We start from the raw sequence: 20,114 nt of genomic DNA on the forward strand, positions 1-20,114 counted from the left end.
TGAGGTTATGTAATTTAACTGTTTCTCATTTACCGGGTTCAGGTACACGAACCCAAATGACGATTGCCAGAGACAATACACAGTTTAAGTATGTGCTGTTAACGGTGCCGCTTGTAGTGATGAACTGACAGGAAATTCGATTGACTCTGCCAAGGAGAAACACTCGATTTTGTAGAGCTACTTGACATTTTAACCAGATGCTTACCTCAGTTGTTGGAAAGCAACTTAGAGCCAAACTGAAAGTGATGAACATTGATCTGGTAAACAGACATGACAAAAAGTGAATATTGATTCATGCCAAATGCCAGATGTGTAATAAACTGTAATAAACTGTAACAATCTTGCCATTTTAATATGTTAATATTGTGTTTTGTCTTTCTGTCAGTCAGCAGGATTTCTTAAAACTACTCGGCTGATTACCATGAAATTGTTTGGTGAGGGTTTTGGGAACATAACCCAAGAAAGAACCCAAGCGGTTCTGGATAATCCAGAAATCCTGAGATTCTGGCAAGATGTGGTGTAAGCCTTGGCGGAAGTATTCCCCGAGCACCCTTCTAGTCGATCCACTTTGCTCACCACCTAGCATCTTATCAAACAGAAACATGACTAGATATCAGCATTCCTTTTTTTGTATGTTCCCTGAAGAAGGATGAAAGTGCAATATTTGCTCAGTTTTGTCTCCTAGGATAATATCTCTCTCTTTGCTGGTAAATGTTCTGCTATGTTGCTAACTTTGCTCTGCTGTTTGGTGCTGGACAGCTAGCATACGTTCAGGTTATCAGATTTCTTTTCAGTTGAAAACAGCAGCCTGTAGCTGCCATGAGAATGTGAAAGCGAACCAAAACCATAACGCTGTAAAACCAAAACAATGAGGGGAAAAAAAAGAGGAACTGGAAACTTGGGTTATCACTATTGCAACATTTAATATCACGTAAAATTACTAAATCTATTTTTAAAATAAAAGTAATGACTGTTTGTAATAAGCGATAGTGTCACATTCCCAGATCTTAGAAATTAAAGTACAGTGTTGTTATTACTGCTAGAAATGGTTGCAAACTGAGTCACATTCCTCAGCAACGAAGGATTTGTCCTTGTGTTACCTCTGAATTTACACTGTACACCACAGAATATTCCATCAACACCCCACATGCCTTCATTTTCTCTGTGTTGATACGTCTTATTGTTCGTAGTGAAATTGAGCCGCTTGTGGAATCCCTTTGCGTGAAATTCATCACACATCACATTCAAACGTCCTCTGGGTTCATGGTGGTGGCTTGACAGATTTGTCTTTACCGTCAATGTGCCCAGATACATTCATGAAGCTTCATGAGTCCTTTAAAATCTTTTAAAGGCTTGGTGATTGATCAATCGTCACTTGATTGTTGAAATGAAGTGACCCCGTAGCACAGTGCAGTCTTCGTCTTTTGACTGCACAAGCAAAATTCATCCAGATATATGAAGAAGTTAGTGAAAGTTGGAATTATCTTTCTTATTATTGTCAAAGCATATCAATTACAGACATTTCAATCACTGAAAATAGCAAACATAATTATTTTTTTTGGTGGGGGGGGGTTCTGCCTGCTTGGGCACAGGCGATTGTCCACATTCCTGCAGGTATTGTTATGAATGGATATCTTCCCCTCAATATTTAATGCGTTATCTCCATCCAGACGAGAACACAAAAACTACTACAAACGCTCAAACAAGCATGCCAGGCCAGTAGGTGGCGATAAAGTCTACATTAATGATCTGTCAAATACCAGAGAAGATTGCTGTGGTCTGAATAACATTGGGTGAGGCAGACGCCTGTGAATGGAGGCGATATGATGCAGTGATGCTGAATTTAGCTGCAAACTTGTAATAACAACAATCACTGCAAACCAAACGTGGAGAAACTTGTTGTCGTTTCTGGCGCACACTCATAACACAAAGCAACAGTGGGAAAGTGCCAAGAAAGCTGGGATGTTATCGTTCTCCAAATGCTCATATTTTGAAAATCTGTACTTAAAGCCCCTTTCAAGGAGCTTTTAATTATCATCTTCTTTGTTATAGTGATGACGCAGTTTGCGTGTAGACGAGAGACCCAAACGCAGAGGGAAAAGTTTGTTGAAAAATATCGGCAATTGTGTGGACAGGGTGTTCGGTTAATTTACTCGCACTCCTTTTAAAGGGATTATCAAATTACTAATTATAAAAAATGGTTTGATACGACTCGATTTTATTGCAGTTTATGTAAAAGAACATAATGAGTTTTTAGCATGGACACAAAGATAATACAACAGATTTCTCTCGACATCAATGACGACATCCTCTCTGATGCACGTTTCTATAATCTGAACACGTCTGCACTGCTGATACACGTAAGTGATGAGTCAAACATCCAAACCCCCCAATCCTGTTCTGTCTTTACCCCCTCTCAGCCAGTTAAAAACGTTTACATTTACGTAAACGTTTTTTACTTTATAAGTAAATAAAGCTTTTCCATTACAGCCATTAACCTAAAATAAGGACAATGATTGTCTGATACAAGAGGTCAGAGTGAATGAGTCAGTGCCCACTAATTAATCAGACCAGACACAGTGTGTGTGTGTGTGTGTGTGTGTGTGTGTGTGTGTGTGTGTGTGTGTGTGTGTGTGTGTGTGTGTGTGTGTGTGTGTGTACACGCTTGTAAATCCATTACAGGCATCAATACTAAAGTGACTTGGAAAAATAACTTTGTTTAATCATTATCTCTTCAACACCCTCAGTGTGTTGTGGTGCACTAACACAAACACATGCGTGGCCTTTAAAACACAGATAGATATTGATCGTGTTTGCAGGATGTGCAGGATGATCATACTTTAGAATTAAGTGGATCCGTGTAATGCCCCAGCGACGCCCCGGGGCAGTGTATGTGTTTCTGTACTTGTTCTCATGTCTCTGTCTGGACTCTAACCTAAATGCCCTCTGACACTTACTCATGTAACTTTGGGGACAAACACTGAGGGATTTTAAGGTTAAAGGTTACGGTTACTTTAAGGTTAGGCATTTGGTTGTGGTGGCTAAAGTTTGAAGTGTGTGGGTGTTTGACATTTCCACACTTTTGGAAACAGCCAAAATACACTGTTGACTCAGAGGTGACCTTCACACCAGTTGTATTGTGTCATTGTAGTTGCTGCATTCAATAATTATATTCGCGACCTGTTCACAAATCAGTTTCTGATCTAATTTGTTTCAATCCCCAAGAAACTTCAGATTATCCATAGATCAGGGGTCACACATCAGACTATTAAAACTCAATTAAACAAGCTTTATTGAGAGAGAAAAACACAGCGGAAAGGACCCGAGTGCAGACACACAATGGCAGGCTGTTGATAAAGAGAACCAGGCTCACAGGAAGACCAGTGGAAAAAGGGTCCAGGCAGACAAGCAGAACCAGACAAAGGGATACTTCATTCGAGGAACACGAGGGAGCATATCCAGAAAGAAAAACGATGACGATCTGACACAGACTGGGGACAAAGGGCTGGATTAAATAGTGCAGGACTGATTGGAAACCAGGAACAGATGTGTGTATGCAGAGGACAAGCAGGTGAACGGGAAGTCTGACTCCCCCCCCCCCCCCCCACCCATTTCAAGGAATGGATTCCAGACATCGTTAGAAAAAAGTCCAACAGGGCAAGTGGAGAGGGTCTGGAGGTGAGATCAGCAGAGCAGGAGTCCACAAGTGGACAAAGGCAGAACAGGAGGTGGACAGCCTGAGGACGGGACAGCCGATGAACAGCACCTTGGTGGCTGGAGAGCAGGAGATCTAAGGATCTCCCAGAATGCCTAGAGGCAGAGCGACTCAGGCAGACTGTCAGAGCACCACTCAAGAGGATGACCCAAACTAGTGGGGGTTGGCTGGACACCTGTGGAGGCAGGGCAGCCAGGTGTTGGTGAAAGAGGGTCCACTCTGGAGGTCGCTGGTAAAGTGGGTCTCCCCTGAAGTTAGAGCAAGACACCAGGGTCCACAACCATCAGCCAGTGACTGGGGACCTGCATGGGTGGATGGGACAACAGGCATTACGTTACTTCCTGGAAATGTGATGGTAGGCGACATGAGCCGTAATGTAAGAACACATGTTCCTCTACTGGTGAAAAGTTTAAAATATGAGAGATGTCAATTGATGGAAGATGTGGAGAATGCTATCCATTGATTAATCCATTGGGTGAAGTCCCTTCATGGTTTGCTGTGCTTTAAGGCACTGGGGTGGGTCACCTGTTTGCTGGATGTTACAGTTGCAGTAGTGGTGACTATATGATGATAGCACTCATAGATTTCATGAAAACTTGGATGAGAGTAGGATGGGACATGAGCCAAGAAAGAATCCATTTTGTTTTTGACATTTTTTCCAACACTTCATGGATCATGATGAAAAGAATCAAGCTTTTATAGGGGACTGTTATTTATGAGCAATTTTGTGTAGGTTAAAAACGATTTAAATGTGGTTTCATAAGTGGATTATTAAGCAATGATACATTTGATATATAATTTCTAATTCTAAAACATTTAAATCAAATCTATACCAAAGTTTGAATAGAAATTTTATCTTCATCTAGCATCTGCTCTGTTTATTTCCACCCCCTGTTTTTCAGTGATATCTTCCAGTTTCTCCTATTTAATTCAGTAACTACGCTGTGTTTTTGAATCCCGTCTCTGCCCTTTCGAGGAATGATTCTGCACCTTGTGGATTTAACATCACAGATATACGGCAGTACCTGTTTCCTAGTTATTCATTCATTTCCTGCATTGTTATTCCCCAGGTGGGGAAGTTGCTTCCTTTCCTGATGCACCCACCAAAAACATAATACTCTCCATCTCACTGCCTCCACCACAGACACTTGAAAACTCAGTCGACACTGAGGATTGTTAACTCACATATAGTTTCATACCTGTAATAAACACACACACACACACACACACACACACACACACACACACACACACACACACACACACACACACACACACACACACACACACACACACACACACACACACACACACACACACACACACACACACACACACACACCTCTGTGCACTATTCAGATAATGTGGTTGTGTCACCTGGGAAATCTGGAATTTCACCCCAACTTCCCCTCGTCCTCATCCCCTCATCCACTTTCACATGGTGTGTGATTCATTGTGTGAATTTGAGAATCTGTGAAATATAGAATTAGAGAAGTTGATTTGTTTTCGGTTTTGGAGATCTCCCTCCAGCAGCCTGGCTCAGATGTGCTTCGGGCATACAAATGTTCTGGACAGGGGAGATAGCAGTAGGTGGTCGTCTACCTGCGGCTTTGACTCACAGCCAGCTGGCAGGACCAGCACATTCGTTCTGCTGTGTGTGTGTGTGTGTGTGTGTGTGTGTGTCTGTTTGCGTGCCAGTGTGTGTGCTGCTGTGTTTACATTCCATAAAAATATATCAACAACTCTATAATGGATTCACTGGCAAAACAAAAACACAACAAATAGCTGTCTTTCATGTTATAATTTTTGTTTTTTAATTTACTGTTGTCCTTCAACTTTTATTGTTTCTGCCAATTTTTCCGTTAATGCATTAAAGTTGTCTTTAAGTCGACTGGGCTCCTTGATACCAGCTCATCGAATTTGACTCACGGCAGATTCAATCACTGGGTCATTTTAGGATGAGGAGTTTACTGATAGGGTGACAAATTATGGCTGACGTGGTTTTAAAGTTATACGTGCCAACAAAATGTTTGGCTTGAGTTCTCCTCAGCAGGAATGTCTATCGCTCTCCCCGAGGAGGGGAAGCGAAGACATCATAAATTATCTCCCCAAAAGAAAAACCTGACCTCCAAACTCCGAGCTCGGAGGAGAGCGATGGATCTGAAGAACCATTCTGAGCTCATCACTGCACTCGTCCATCATTTCTCCAGAACACATTAGACAATGAAATGCACACCAGCTGTAGCATTACTGTCAGGTCCGTGTAGAAAGAACAGCTCTAGATATTCTCTCAATAAGTCCCTCAGGGTGCAGGTTGTCATTTCAGACGAGCTGGATGTTTCCTGGCCCCCACCACCCCCCCCCCCCCCCCCCCCCCCCCCCCCCCCCCCCCCCCCCCCCCCCCCCCCCCCCCCCCCCCCCCCCCCCCCCCCCCCCCCCCCCCGTCATAAAGCTGGCACAGTGAGACAAGGCTTTCCGATGCTCCATTCTGCATGTTTGTATAGCTGTCAGATTAACCAGCTACTGTAGGCGCAGGATATAAACTATACATTTCCTGGGATTTGTTTTCCTCTGCTCTGTATGGATATGCAAATACAGTAAATGTTGAGTCCAGAGGGATGAGACGACTGAGGGAACTGAGCTCCGGTTGTTGAAAGCCTGGTAAAGTTATACTTGTGTGTTTACGTCACATATGGAGAAACACGAGTTGCATCTTTTGGCTTTTTGAAATTTTGACCATTTTACTCTGGAGTCAGGAAGGTGTCTTTCAGTTTAATGAAGTCATGACGACTGGTTCTGTGGATGTGTCCTGCGTGTTATGAGATGATTGACTGGAGGATGTAACATGTGTGGGCAGTTGTAAATGTGGATGTAGCACTTCCATACTGCAGCTATTTCCCAACCAGAATAGACTTGTATCTTAGCGGATGTTTCTGTTGGAGAGCAGGAAATGCAAGGCAGAAACACATTTCTTGCATTTACAATTTGAAAATGACTATTTATTACATTATAATTAATTTAATATTCTGGATTTATTAATCCATTTCTGCTGACATTTACGTTATGTTGGGCTTTTTAAATATTGCTATCTTATAGATGTGCTCTGTTACATGTGACATCTATCGCATATCTGTCCGTCCTGGGAGGGGGTCTCTCACATGTGACTCCCCCTTGGGATTATGCTTTTTTATCTTTCGGTAGTTTTTCCTCACTCTAGTTGAGGGTGAAGGACAAAGGATGTCCCACCTTGCACACTGGTATGGACAAATGTGACACCAGGAGCTCAGATGATCATGTGAGGATTTACATCAGTTCTGGATTGTGTCATGAGAATAAAATAGTTGTTCTGTTTTTTTTATATTTACAAGGGCATGTCCAGGTGCACCAATGAGGTTGCTTCGCTTTAAATGTTGCTGCTGTTGCAAAGAATTGTGGGACGTGCATTTTCTCCTTTTCTTTCATAAAGGATGGTCCAATGTTTCCTATGCTAAAGGAGATAGGATAAATTGCAAAATTCAGACTTGGGGATTACATAAAACCACCAGAACAGTTTAAAGTATGATAGCTTTATTATTAGCTTGTTAGCTCGTGGTATGAGATTCAGATAAAAGAAGGTAGTGAGTCTTATATCTTCAAGTCAAATCAGCTTTAACTTAAGGAAGTTATACACAAATTATGACAGATGACAGTTTGCAAGCGAGAACAAAAACTATATTCACACAATTTGGACCTCACACTTTCCAGCGTCTGCTCTTCAAAGCTGGTCACTTAAAACGAACAGTTAACACACATCTGTCCTGAATGACTTGGTTTATAGGTCAGACTGAACATGTCGTGGTTTCAGGGGGGATTCATTGATCAGTATGAATAGAGGCAGACTAAGCTCATCGGATCAAATGCAGTATTGTGTGAGCATGAAATGCATTGGACACAATCTGACCACATGTGCCAAAAATTTGAGGCATCACTTACACACACACACGCACATACACACACACACACAGAGTTTGGTTCTGTGTTGACTCAGCAGCACCAACAGCGTCGATAATCACTTGAGTCGTATCTTTACTGCTTCTGCTCTGTTCAAAGCTAAATCCTGGCGAAGAGTGTGAGGTTAGTGAGGTGAAGGACAAACAGATCACACTCTGCATTCAGTGCCATCATGTATTCCCTCCTCACTTCCTTTAATGGAAAGAAAAACGACAGTCAGCATTTCTAAAGTTGTTACACTACGCTGCTACCCTTTCTTACTAAAACACTTTGATTCTGCTGCATTAAACTATATGGACATGAACAATATTTTAAATAGAAATCACATGTGGGAAAAAAGCTTGAGAGAATAGTTTGATACTCTGGGAATATATGGAAAGATTAACACCACTTTCATGTCTGTGTAGTAAATACAAAGCAAGTGGCTAATATAGCTATGTCTAAATTCAGGAGCTGCATCCTTTACAGGCTGCATCTGAAGACCGATCCCATCACAGTGGCACCACTAGACTGCCCCATTTTAAAGGCTCCTTCAAGTGCGGCCGACAAAAGCCCAGTTTCAATCCCGAGCAACAAAGGATCCAACTGTTGGATGCTTCTCGGGCTTATCCCATAATTCCTTCACAAAGGTATCAGGGTGGCTCAAAGAAGGAACAATCCAACGGTAAGAGCAGGACAAGCTGGTGAAAACCTTCATTTGGTCTACGCAGCCCAAGAAGACCATGAAAGCCCCTGAAGACCCCTTGTAAAAACAAATGTCGTTTTTCATTGTTTTATTTTTGTTTCAATTGAATTTATTATAATGTTAATATAATATTTGAAGGAGCTATTGTTGTCCTTTTTTTGCCTTTGAACAGAGCCAAACAGGATCATTCTTCATCTTTCGGCAAGAACACAGAGAACCTGTTGATTACAAACAAATGTAAGGAGTGATTTCGTGAAGCTATTTGCTAAACTTTGTGTTTCATCAACACATTGTTCTTCACAGTAGAACTCTGATGCTTTCAACTGATGTCTGGGACTCATGCAATTGGCCCAGATCTCACAGTCCCACACCACACATGCCTCCTCTCACTAACTTCCTCGCTTGGCTTCCTCCTTCATCTAGTTGAAGATTGTTTTCGTCATGACGACCAAGGCTGAAATCGCAACACAAACCTGTGAGTCCTGCGTGAATGTCAGCATTAACGATGTAGATGATGGATAATAGATTATTGGTCCAAAACTAATCACCCATCAAAATTGAATCCACATTTTCGAACGTTACTGCACAAATCATTTTTGTTAGGTGATAAGTCAAATTGAGTCTGTCTGGTACAGGACGTCCACTTCTTGTGTTGCAATTGTTTTATTTCTTTTTGAAGGCCTACACCACCCCGACACCACCCCCCCTCCCCGGGGGAACAAATTGCACTCAGAGCTGAACTCTCGGCAGCCGTGGCCCGTGAACTGTGTATTAGTTTGAACAACAGTGGCCTAATTGTTAACATGCTTTTCCTTTCGGCTGTTTGTTTTCAGTCATTTAAACACATTGGCTGACTACAGGTTTTAGGCAATGTAATAAATCACCAGTGTCCCCTGTGAGGAAACATTAGGCAGCCCTCGTAGATGTTTTTATGACACAGTGGTTGGGATATTAATGGTGTTTATGTTGTTTTTTCCGTTTTGTATGATTACACACTGACACTAAACACAGCAGCTTATCTTCAAGATATTTGTTTTATTATACTTTGGTTCCCCAGCGTTTTCAAGCATTTTAGCCCTTTCATGTGATCCCAAATATAATCGGCAAATCTTCTGACAAAAAAATAAATAGTGCCATCTTTGAGCAATTACCGAAGAAATATTATTATTATTATAAATGCAAAGTTTATTTGAAAACAAGACTAATATATCTAGAAATTTCAGGAGTTTGCCTTTCAACATGTGAAGAATGCAGCAGGAGATTGTGTGGGACAGATATGTTCAACAACAACAACAATACAATCTCTGGGGCTTTCAGTCAAGTGTGATCATGCATGAGGCCATAATGTTTAAATGTAACTGCGGAAAGCACGTATACATTTTACAGCCCTGATCACCAGAAGCTCTTGAATCTTGTTTTCTTTCCAATTTCACATCTTTGTCTACATCTGATACGTTTATGGCACCTTTGTTTCATCCAGAAACATTTGTCTTTTGTTAGCTTTTTATGATTTCATTTTTTACATCTGTTGCATGTTAGAAATGTCATCAACAAACCCACTCAGTCCAGTTGCAATTTTCCAGACCCTTTTCTATGTATTCTCACATGTGCTCCCTTTGGACATTGTACTTCAGGCCTGGTTGAAAAAAAGATCTGGAAAATGTTGGGAGCAACTGACTCTGTCATTTGCTTTACAGCCTCTCCAATGAGTATTAGTGCCTGTGTAGGCATGAACACTCATTTCTACACACTACAATCCCTGCTTCTGTACAACTATCTTTTATTTTAATACATTTGTTTTTCAGGCATTTTGTCTCATGTCTCTGAGTCAGAAAAGTATATTAGCTTTTACTGCACAGTCAAAGCCACACTGGGGTGGTTGGGGGGAGGTGGGGTTTAATGAAGCAGTGAAATGCTGGCATGGCTTCCTATTGATGTTTTAATGGAGCTGTTTGTTGCAAATTGCACAGGCCCGAACAGGTCAGCAAGCTTATTTGACCAGTTTCTAATTAATGGCAATTATGTCAAAGGCCGACTGTGAACAGCAGAGAGTTTCCCATTGACCATGAGGCAGAGTATTGACACGAGTGTCTGGTAAACAGCAGATTCAGGGCTGCAGAGATGTGAAAGCAGGAGCTAAGATCAGATACTCACGCTATATACGCAGAATCCTCAACAAGTGCTTATTTATCTAGTCAATGGAGGACTGGTGGGGAAGCTTTTTCATATCAAGCGCCATTTCATTGTAAAACCTCCCTTGAAGGCTTTAGTGGGTCACTGCATACATAGAGTATATCGCTGTAGCTTCTCCAAGGCAGTGGCTGGAATTGCTACTCTTTGCCAAAGCAGGTTTTCGAGGTTTGGTGAAATCAAACTTGAGCACGACTGAGTCTTTGCAAGAGTCAGTTTTGGACAGAGCCACTCACAGCAGCACGTTGTCCCAAAGACTGATGCGAACTTCAAAGCATGTCTCCTCAAAACTGGAAAAACCTCAGGACGTACACAGTTTATTGGTGCTGTGCTTTGCCTTGAGTTGATTGTTGCTTTGGGGCATAATGATTCCATGTTGTGTGTCTGGCACATCAGCTGATTTGACATTAAATAGGGTTGCAAATGTGTTTAGCTCCGCTTGTTTTACCTTTCATGTCCGCTAACCTTTTGCCAAATGCCTGAAGGAGCTTTGCAGCATTTGCATGAAATGTCAAATTTGATTTTGTGTGGTTCTAGCAGCTCTGCAGCTGCAACAAGGCACTTCCTCACAAATTCTCCTTCTGAATAAGGTTTCTGCTTCTCAGCCATCACTTTGCCCGCTGCACAGCTTGCCTGCATGACATTGTCTCTCCTGTGAAAGATGCTGGTTGGGCATCAGAACATCATCCAACCACATTTGACCTTGCAAATCATCCAGATTCGCTTCATGTTTCCAGTTCTTATGAAGCTTTACACACTGGCTTGTCACTTACATCAAAATAGAAATAATAATAATATTTATTATTATTTGTCACATTTTCTGAGTAAGCACAACACTTTGCATCTGCCTCTCTTGACAGTCTCCATGATGCTTGTCAGCGATGACTCCATAACAGCATGTTCCCCCTGACAGTGACCAACAGGTATAGAGCCAGAGGGAACCACCATGACAGACGTGTTATTACTTCTATATTATTTTCTTTTATGACGGACAAAAATATTTGCTTTGATGAGAATGTAATTGTATTTCTGAGTTGCTAAAAGGGTATCAGAATAAAGATTCTTCAAATCTCTTTTGACCGATCACTTACAAATGTGCACATCTAATATCAGGCTCACACATGAAAGGAATCATTGGTTTTCAAAGAGAAATGTCTTTTTTTTTAAAAATAGATATAAAGAATTTTCCAAAGTGTTCATCAAATACTTTATTTAACATTTTGAGAAGTAACTTTGTTCAGCTTTACACAGAGCAGTAAGTCATTGTCTCACTTTTTTCCCCCTCATTTCCTATTCCTACGACAGATAAAACCAAACTGTCCCTTGTGTTTATGGTTGGAAATGTGCTAAATTGGATCATGAAATTATAACCAACATTTTTCACAGCTGAGAAAACTGTATAAACTCATCTAATCTGAAGTTACGCTCTGAAATGGCACTTTTAATAGATAAAGCTGAAACAAATCTGTCAAATTAGCAGTTATTAAAAACAAAGCTTGAGAAAACGTTGGTCTTTAGTTTTGGTGCAGCCACAGCAAACACATGGAAACCTTCATGGCTTTTACATCATGTTTTACACTTTGAGGGGAGATTTTAAATTGCTAGACTGTGATAACAGACCCCTCTGTTAAATTGCTAGTCTGGATATGGTATCAGAGCATCTGATGGGAAGAGATGACCTGTTATTTCCTGTGAGCTCAAAGGTCAACACCTCCCTGTGACTACACTGTTATCATGGGGTTTTCTGCAGAGGACGTTATGCTGGGAAAAACTATTTTGTTTTGAGAGGCCTGTGGTCTAAATATAGGTAATAAATGTACTCATGCAATTTAATGTTGTATATTCCACTCACATACACATAGTAATGAATTTTACTTTATGCAGCTCACGTCGGTGCCAAGACCTTCACATCTAATAGAAATGGAGATATAAGCTGTTTCCAACTCTGGGACTCTATCCGGCTCTGTGAATACACAGAGTGTAGAGATAGGACTTAACTGATTACCATGCAGACAAGAAGAAGACCATTGCTGCTCTGACTGATCAAACTTTGTTGCCTCTTTCTGCTATCAAAAACCTCGTTCTCCCTCCTCAGACGGTTGTGGTTAGTCTGATTAGCAGCATGGAAGAGCCGGCAGCCAGAGATGTGATTGCGGTCCTGGACTTGACCATTGATAAACAGTGGAACACACACTCAATCCATTTTCTGCCCCAGTGGTTCATTCCAGCCTCGTAAAAAAAAGAAATAGGAGTTCAACATTGGGGATTTTGGGGTCTAATTTATTTTCTTTCTGAGAATCAGATGACAAGATTTAAACCTCACGTCTGTCTGTGTATTAAGCTACTCTTTTAGTTTTCCCTTCCTCTCTTTGTTATCTCTATGCCTGTGTCCCAACTCAGGGGCCCCATCCTTCAGAGGCTGCCTTTGAAGACCGGCTACGGGTAAAACGCGACTGTCCCATTTCGAAGGCTCCTCCAACATCAAAACGTCCTTCCATCTCCGAGCAGCTCCAACAGTTTGATCCTTCTCTTGACAACCTATCCCAGGAGTCATGGCCCTTCCATGACCAACTGTTTTTCAAAGAGGTAATTAAAACGACTTTTAAATGTGTTGGAAAGACCTTGGGGACAGCACAAGTCAAACTTTTGACACAGGTCTCGGAAATCCTATAAAGACCAGAACATTTCATTGCAGTTTGGCCTTAGTGGTCTATGTGGTCTACCAAGACCTTTATGGCCCTTGTGGACTGCGTCCCCTGAAGGAGGTGGTGCTTGAACTGATTCATAGCTTCTTGTTCTGCTCATCTTATTGTGTTATATTGTTGTGTTGTCTTGTTACTGTGTCACCCTCTTGGATGTTTCACTGTATAACATTGCTTCTTACTGGTTATTTCAGAGTTAAGTTCAAGACAGTTCTCGACCTACTTTGTTATTTTCATCATCATTTCCAATCTTCTTTTCTCCGCTCATCTCCAGTTATTTCAGCTCCCCTTGATTCGTTTTCCGCCAAACTTTCCTTTTTTTGCAGAGCATAACCTCGGTGTTTGTTCTGCATCAGGGTCTTCCAACGGCACTTCCAACTATTTAAGAATTTCTCCTCAGGCATTGGTGTTTTGCCACAGGGGAGGAAATTAAATCCAGCCAGAGATTTTACCTCTCACGCCAAGATCTGATGTCTGCTTCCAAATTTCCTGGAGCAAAACGAACACCAATTGTACAGAGAACTCTTTTGTTTTTGTTTGGTTTGGTTTAAATAAATCTGCCTTAATCTCTTTCTCTCCCTCACACACACACACACACACACACACACACACACACACACACACACACACACACACACACACACACACACACACACACACACACACACTGACTTGTGTGTCCCCACAGGAGTTTAAATCAACTGGCCTTGAGCAAAGTGAACAAAATCAAGCAGGAAATGTGATATTTATTGCCTTAAATGAGGTTCCTGTGCAAACCTGCACTGACAAGGAATGTGATATCTTCTTGGTCTTAAGTGCGTCAACATGTCAGACAGTTTGAACCAATGAGACAGAACCAGTAAAGACAGATGGAAGCAATGGTTCAGGTCCCATTTGTTGAGTAACAGGACGATGATACATAAGATACGTTTCGGTTCATCAGCTGTCATGTCAAATCTCTGCGGAGGACTTTGTTTAACAGCACAAGTTTACGAGGCGCAGGGGAGAGTTGTTTACAGTGACTGGGACACAGTAAATTGGGAGACACTTCCCGATGGCCCCCAGATAAGAGGAAAACACACACACACACACACACACACACACACACACACACACACACACACACACACACACACACACACACACACCACCTAGCAATGCAGGATACTCATCCTAACAGACCCAGACAGCTTTGTATTTCACATTTATTACATTAGACATCAAGAGCGAGTTGCTTCCTGCCGACTCTGGGGGTAAACAACACGCTCACCGCTGCATGACAACATCTGTCAATGCATCTATCTGTTAGCTAATCAAGTTAAAAGTGATGGATACAGTGATGTTTAGTCTATTGTAATTGTTTTAAAGGAGGAAAAAAACCTGCGGCAAGTGAATGGGAAACACATGCATCAATTAATCAAGAATTTACTGCAGTTTTAAAAGTCATCCCTGGTCTTTGAGCCCCTGAACATTTTTATTAAAACAGAAGTTAAAAATCACTGCGTGGATAACGTATAAAGGAAATATATATACATATATAAGTTTAATATGCACAGAGGGAATAATCAGCTCAAGTCAACTCAATGATACAACATGAGGACTCATTCCCCAGATTCTTCGTCTTTCTGGGGCAGCTGTGCTCAGTCATCAGCTGCATAAACGTTGCTGAATATGGAAATAACTTCATAAATAGTAAATGTTTAAAGCAATCTGCACAATCATCTGCACTAGTGGAACGTAATTCTGCACAGCTCAGGTCAGGATTAATGTAAAAAGTCTGGCACTGATATTCCACCTAATGCCACATAAAATTAACCAGATGTAGCTGAGTGCACGTGGATGTGGCTGCAGCGCTGCATTCAAAGGATCAAGATATTTACGTGGTCGAATGAATCCGCGGGTTTCAAGTGTCCAGCTCCACAAAACGTACAGTTGACCCAGAACTTTGACATATGTGCAAAAGGGGGGTACTTAAAATGAAAATACACAGCAGACAATAAAATATCAACAGGGTTTTTTCAGGCTGAGTTTTGAAACCAAGGCTGTCAACAGAAAGAGACAGTTTCAATCTGGGTTTCTATGTTTCTTTGGCGAGTGATCGAACGCAAACAAGCGGTCAGATCTTTCCGATAACTCAAGCACCATTTCCAGAAATTTTGTTAAAATGTTGAGTTATTTGGAATAACCAGAAAAACCTGTCACATCATCGTCCTTCGGGCTAAACAGATTTGACTCAGACAATTTTGAGACCACACGCTAGGCCAGTGTACACTTGCCTCAAATGAAAACAAAAACACAAGTTGTTGGAGTTTGTTTCACATTGATTTATTTTTTTCACTTTTACACAAGTGAGGGCAACTTTTAAACACTGACATGAACAAAATGTTTGGAAAAAAAGAGGAAATCTTCTCACGGAGTCAGGTCACAAACGGATCATTATAAGCTTCAACAACATCATTTCAAAGGGAATATTTAAAAAAAATCTATATCTTCCCTCATTTGTTATGATGTGAAGCTGTCAGACGAATCTTACAGGAAAGATTTGTGAGGTTGATTTCTCGAGAGAAAGAGCAGTAAGAATTATTCAATGGCGTGGATTCCAGAGAGCAGACCAACAGACTGTTTGAGTTACATACCAGAACATTTACAAAAGTTGTTTATATTTGGTTCAGAGGATGAGGACCATGGAAGAAAATTTCATTTCAAATATCATTGTGCACAGATGCATTAAAGCACATGTGTGTTTCAGTGGCAGTCGTCACACTGTGGAATTCACTACTAGGGTTAAAGTTAAAAAACATATATAAAAGAAACATTTGACAATTTGAATATTTTAAGTTATTGTTTTGTTCATTATGGGGATTTATGCTATATCACACATTGATTCTTCATTTTCCAGACTTACAGTATGGACCTTAACTGCAAATGACAGCCCATCTATTAGTGTTGTTGATCCATGTTTCAAGAATGGGGCAAGAAAAATAAGATTTTACTAAAAGTTTTGATTGTGAATCACGTTTTTCTGGTGTGTGAAATTACCACGAGTGAAACAAACAAAATAAGGAATGAATGAAGAAGCCCACTTTTTAATTTCTCCATCTCATCCTCCATCATCCATCCTGCTGCGTACAATCCAGGCTGCATTCAGGGAAGGGGAAATGTCATGCAATGAGCTGACACAAAGCTTGACTTCTGCCGGAGTTTCAAAAGTAATGAGGTTCTTGTAATTGAATTACATGATTGGATTAGAGATCATCCTGAGAGACGGTATATGCACTCAAACAAAAGTCAGGGGAACATGGTGAGAGAGAGATGCCTGCTAGGTCCCTGAGCCCGTGATGACCTCAGCTCACTCACTGTTACATTAGTAAGAAATGTAGGACAGGATGCATGTTGTAGGTGGTAGAGCCTGTAATGCCTGCAGTAGGTAATCTCAGTGATCTGAGCAGAAGACCCCAGATGGGCCTCACAGCGAGCATCAAGACCACAAACAGATGTTGGAGTGAGACCTTACAAAGCACGCCTTAATAAAAAGGTTCAAGAGTCCAAACAAGACTGTAGTTTAGGGAAGTGCAGTAAGAGACTCCAGAGAAACCCTCCAGAGGCAGTAGTCATAAAGCTTCCTGATACAAAAAGCTGCTCCATCTAATAAAACTCTGAGAAAACTCTCAGAATCATGAAGTTTTCTAAGAATTTCCCTTCACAGTTAAAACGGGTAAAAATTCAGTTATTCGCAAAGCATCTTATCCGTTAAGAGAACGCCTGAGATGAGGAACTGGTTCGGAGCGCTCACATGACCATGTTGGAGGCTTCTCAGGAAACGCTGCCACACTTCATCGTGGTTCTGTTGCTTTCTTTGCTTGCATTGTGTTTGGTAGAAGCTCAACTTTTCATGCTGCAGTGCCACCAGCCAATTAAATTGTGTTTATGCAAATATTCCAGCGCAGGCGATAGACAATCAAATAACGTTTATAACAGGTCCAGCCTGACATCAAACATCCTAAAAAACAGCTCTACAAAAGTGAAGACAAAGCATCATAAATCCTGCCTCATCCATGTTAGTGGATGGGACACGGCCCTAAGTCAAATAAGATTTTCTCAAAGATGGTTTCTGTCGTAGTTGTTCTGATAATGTGAAGATAAAACATGAGGTGAAACGTTGTGATTGACTCACTCACAATTGGTCAAGCATATGTATCAGCAGGACCTCGCTAAAGTCGCTCCATCCCAGATTGCTACTCCACAGACTCTGGCTCCAAATGCACAAGCTGGCAGTGTTTCGTATTCAGGATGTTTTGGCTTCAATTCTTCTCAACTGCACTCACCAGCTAGCCACTATATTGCCCTGGTGCTGGACGTATAGAATGCAGTGCGTTTATGGGATCTTCTCCTTTAGAATAAACAGCTGCCCTATTCAGCAAATAAATGACACATGAAAGCAGTTCATGAGTCAAAACAGCAGGCTTCAGTTGTGGCCCAGAAACAATGAGCTCAATTATAAAATCTGCAGAGCGGGAGATAATTGTTTGTGTATTTGTCACAATGACCAGCAGCTTTCACATTAATCAAAGTCAAATTGATCCAGTGATTATTACTATTACAGCTTCTATTATGAGACAGAATCAGGAAGATCCAAACCAGAAAAGATCCTTTTTTTTGTGAAGCACTTTGCAACCTTGTTTAGATAAGTGCTATACAAATACAGTTATTATATTATTACGTCACAAGCCAAAACTGAAAACTGTTGTTGGTCCCTGATGAAGTTGAACTGAAGAGAGAGAAATGTAGCAGTGACCTGCAGCCAGATGTTCAGATTACATGTGTGCATGTTATTCATTTTCACAGACAAAGTGAGTTGCGCTCTGTGAGGTTCTGCTCCACTGGGCCCGGAGAGAAATGCAGATTCGTGAAACTGAAACTTGCGATTCTGGATACAGTTGTTTTTACTTTTGAACTAATCCTGATATCCTATGTCACTGAAGCCACGCTGGAAGTGCTGCAATCTGTTTTGTCTGTTTCCAAGGTTACCGCAGAAACAACACGAACCTCAGCCTCAACAACGAGGTGTTTTTTTTGTTTTTACAAAGTCAAAGTGTGGTATCGTGCACTGCTCACACGCTGTATTGATGTTGGCCAGTGTGAAAGCATTTTTTCATTAGATTGTGAAAATAATTTTATATAAGGTCTTTATATAATTGTTGTTTATGTATGATAAATGAACACGAGATAGCAGTATGTGAATATTGTGTAACGTTTTGCAGTATTAGTGAGTGTTTGTGTTCTCTCCAGCACCATGGGGGTATTCCATGGGTATTTAAGACTGAGACATTGGCTGTAAATCGCTCATGGGTTAGTGTCAGCTCATCTCAAAGGACAGGCCTCTCTTTGTTCCCTTGAGTTGTGCCAAAAAAAAGGGAGTTTCACTGTTGTGTGTGGGGAATCTCCGCTGATGCTCTGTTTGAGCAAAGAGAACGTTTTCATACTTCTGCTACAGTGTTTTTATCAGTGATGATATTAAACCTCGACAACCCCAGGAAACAGAGCCACTTAGAATGCTTCCCTCTTCGGTGTCAATGTAATATGTCTATTATTATCATTTGCTCTCTATTACTGGAATTGTGCCCTTTTTCCGGGCCTGTGTTTTTTCCGCCCGCTGGTTTGTTGGTCTTTCTTTGCTTCTTGTGTGATTTGCCTGTAATGTGCCTTAAATGCATCCCTGTGTATGTCTGTCCCTCTTATGTGTGGATTTTACACAATAAAGAACAGCATGTTCTATGGCTGGATCCGTCCTTGAATGACAATAGGATACTTTATTTATTGGCTAGATCCACATTTTCAGATGATCCGAAGATTTGTCTTATATGTGTAAATGATTTTTATGGGTTGTCAGAGTATGGGAAATGTGGATTATATTTATCAACTTTTTAAAGACCAGAAGAATCATTTAGATGAGAAAATAAGTGGCAGAGTAATATATAATGAAAACAACAATTACAGTAAAAGAAACATTCACATATTCACACACATATTCCTACAGCGCGTATATATGCAGCATTTTATTTATTTATTACACAGCGTTCATATACTGTTGGTACACCGGTCGGGGGCAATTTTGCCGGGGGTCAAACCACCGACCTTGTGGTTAGTGTCCTGAGCTACTGACCTGAAAGCTAATGAGCTCCTACTCTGTGTCATTGATGAAATTCTTTATCTGCAGCTTCTCTTTGGATTCATAAATATCTAATAAATATTCATAACATTTTCCCTATAGAGTGCATTGAATCACTGGAATAAAATTACTGCTGCAAGTGGTTCTTGATTGATGAAGCCTACTAACTAAATGATGCAGAAATCTAAATAAAATAATTACACTTTTGAGACGCGTCCCACGTTAAGTTATCCTCTGACAAGATATATAATCATGAACACTCTTGCTCTAATGTAATGATAACAGATGCTGTACATATTTAGCCTGATTTAAAACAGTTGTTTCTGCATCATTTACATCAGACAAAAAAAAAAGACAGGATAACATCTTTAATGTATTTGGCTTTTCTCTGCCAGAAAATGTTGATGGTGTTTCTTACTTGTTTAACTCTAACTTGTGCGCTGTTTACGCAGCTTCACCGACAATAGCTGTCAAATACAAAAAGTTTTGACCGAAGTGGAGAAATGAAAATCCCACCTTGATCTCAGCTGAGTTGCTGCGTGTGTTCAGTCTTTTTGAAGAAGCAGCTGCAGAAACCGTCTCTTTGATCAAATGGGACACCTATTTGTTTTAATTGACTTGTTTTTTTATTTTCAACCTCGTTAGGCTTCACTTCTGTATGAA

Source organism: Hippoglossus hippoglossus, chromosome 22 (assembly GCF_009819705.1).
Source record: "Hippoglossus hippoglossus isolate fHipHip1 chromosome 22, fHipHip1.pri, whole genome shotgun sequence".
In the NCBI taxonomy this organism is placed as follows: Eukaryota; Metazoa; Chordata; class Actinopteri; order Pleuronectiformes; family Pleuronectidae; genus Hippoglossus; species Hippoglossus hippoglossus.